General features: G+C 43.8%; 1 protein-coding gene across 1 annotated transcript in view; it reads left to right on the forward strand.

The window, feature by feature from the left end:
- The first annotated feature begins 2,005 nt into the window (after positions 1-2,005).
- The window catches only part of TBC1D4 (TBC1 domain family member 4), a 51,599-nt gene continuing 50,851 nt past the window's right edge, over positions 2,006-2,753 (forward strand). The window contains exon 1 of the mRNA XM_031557831.1: positions 2,006-2,022. The gene's annotated coding sequence lies outside the window, so the exon portion shown is untranslated. The remainder of the gene's footprint in view (positions 2,023-2,753) is intronic.

Below are 2,753 nucleotides of genomic sequence, written 5' to 3' on the forward strand. Positions count from 1 at the left end.
GTAGGCTTTGGCATGAACAGCAGAAGTGTGGAAGCACCAGCTGCTAGGATGAGTATTAGCTAGAAGCTTCAGAAGCTGCTTCTACTGAGTCCTTCTTTGCTAGAGCCCATGTTCTGTCCTCCTTGCTACTGGCTTTGTTTTATGTTGCAGCAGAATGGTCCAGAGTTGATGGAAGAAGTTTATTAGTGGCTGCTGAGAGCCTGACTCGGTGTTCTGTAAGCTGTTTTTTTTTTTTAAACTACTAAATACACTAAATGCAGATGAGTTGCAGAAATGCTGAGCAGTTCTGTTATTCTTTTCCTTTGCAATAGCATTTCTCTTGACTGCAAATCCTCATTTCAGTAAAACTAAAGATGTTGGTTTTCCTTCAGCACTAAGTCAACTGAAGGACACAATTCTTCTGTTCCAGTTTCTAAATATCTGACATAAACAAAGCCCACAAATCAATTGTGTGACTGCCTACATTGAATCACTCCAAAGTTGGTCTTTTTATCTCTTTATGAGAAAGATGCATTTTTAATAGCGAGCACTTGAGGAGCATTGTCCTCAGTGTGTGATGCAGCAGATTGCAGCAGAGGTAGGAGTGCAGAAGGACTGTGTGATCAGTGCGGTATTGCCTGGATGGGTCTAAAAGCAGTTGTATCAGAGAAGCTAGCAGTTACGGCAGTTTGTTTCCTGTCTTTCTGGGTTGAGGAAAGTTATTGATATATAGGCTTCAGCTGGCATTTGAATGTGTTTTTGTGTGAGATTAAGAACCTTTCTTCAGTGTGGAATGCCTGATATGCAGCAAGATATGATACGTGGCTTATTTGTCTCTGCCTGTACTTTGCTGCAGCAGCTGGCTTCTCCTCTCCCATCTTGTGGCTGTGCAGCTTAACACTATCTGAAATGGGAGTCATGTTTGTCTGATTCCTGTAAAAAAGTTGCTCATTTTTGTGGTTTCTAGTCAATGGATGTGGAACTTTCAATAATGAACAAAACATTGAGTATGGAATTCTGGGACAAGAAGCATCTTGCTTCTCTTTGTTCCTCTCTCCTTTTGTTTGTTTTCAAATACGCACAGATCACCAGTGGGACTGCAGCTATTCAAATACAGGCAGCTCCCAGTCCCAAGCCAGGAAGTGCTTGGCCCCCAAAGCCTAACGTCTGCTGCGCTGCCATGCTGCGAGCTGAGTAGTAGATGTGCTCAGCACTGCCAGATGACCACCAGCCCCTCCCGACTGGGGATCTTCCCAACTCTCACTGATAGCAGGAATCTGCTGCCAAGCATTTGTGCTCTTTGCACCAAGGTTTGGTGACAGCTTTGCCTGAACATGCCTCTGCTCCTGAGCTGGAGCCCATGCCGTAAGGTAATTACTACATGCGGGGCATTTGCTTCTCTCCTTTCAAAGTGTGCTGGTAAGATCTGATGCTAATGGGAACCGGGTGGTGGAGTGAGAAAGGCAGAGTGGCTCTGGTGCTCTGTGTGTAATCTCCTTACTAGAACTGCTGTCATTAGTCAGCCAGAGTTATTAGGCTTATCTGTCAGATTAGTCCTTCATACTGATGGCTTTAAGCCTTGTGCTAAGAAGAGAGGCTCTGCTTTGTTCCTGAATTCCAGTCTGAAATTAGCAGAGATCAGAAACAACTAGAAAAGTTGTGGCATAATGAAATCCTCTGTAGCTCTGGACGTGAAACTATCCAGCAAGTGCATTTTGCTTCTTTTTGCAATATTCATAGCGTTAAAACGTTGTTTTTGCTTAAAATGGAAAGTGTTAATTACTGCTGTCTGAAGGATGACTCGCCAGCAAAAAGGTGAGCTCCTTTGTTTGGTGAAGGCTGCTGTAAATTCAAAGAATGTTTGTTTTGTTTTGTTTTTTTAGCACTCTGACTTCTGTCACTGCTATTCAAGAAAACGTGCGGTATCTCCATGGAGATACTCTGCCTGGAATTGTGACAAAAAAAAGCATGGAGGAAAACCGCAGCATGCATGATTTAGTAGACTTGATATACTCTCTATTTTACAACTTCTAACTATAAGTGGTAAGCACCTAGTAGTTAAGTTTCTTGTTCTTTCTAAAGCAAGGTTGATAAAATTGGACGTTATTATAGCAAGAATCTCATTGCGTGCCATGAGAATTTCTAAGAAATTCTTGAAGACAACTTTTTGATGCAGGTGGTGGAGGAACCGACGTGGGGAGGGGTGTTACTGGACCTTATTCTCACCAACAGGGATGGACTTGTTAAGGAAGTAAAGGTTGGGGGAGCTTGGGTTGTAGTGATCATGAGATGGTGGAGTTCAAGATCCTGAGTGGAAGAAGCAAAGCAATAAGTAGGATTACTACCCTGGACTTTGGGAGAGCCAACTTCGATCTCTTCCGGGACCTACTTGGAGCTATCCCGTGGACTCGGGTGTTAGAAGGTAAGGGGGCCTCTGAGAGCTGGTCAGCATTTAAACAGCTCTTCTTCCAAGCTCAGGATCGGTGCGTCCCTGTGAGCAAGAAATCGGGAAAAGGTGGCAGGAGACCTGTGTGGATGAGCAAGGAGCTCATGTGCAAGCTCAAAGGAAAGAAGAAGGTCCATGAAATGTGGAAAAAGGGTCTGACCACTTGGGAAGAATATAGGAATGTAGTCAGGGCCTGCAAGGATGCAACGAGGAAGGCTAAAGCCCGCCTGGAATTGAATCTGGCTAAAGTGATAAAGCATAATAAAAAAGGCTTCTTCAAGTATGTTAACAGCAAAAGGAAAACTAGAGAGAATGTGGGCCCCTTACT

Source organism: Meleagris gallopavo, chromosome 1 (genome assembly GCF_000146605.3).
Source record: "Meleagris gallopavo isolate NT-WF06-2002-E0010 breed Aviagen turkey brand Nicholas breeding stock chromosome 1, Turkey_5.1, whole genome shotgun sequence".
Classification (NCBI taxonomy): domain Eukaryota; kingdom Metazoa; phylum Chordata; class Aves; order Galliformes; family Phasianidae; genus Meleagris; species Meleagris gallopavo.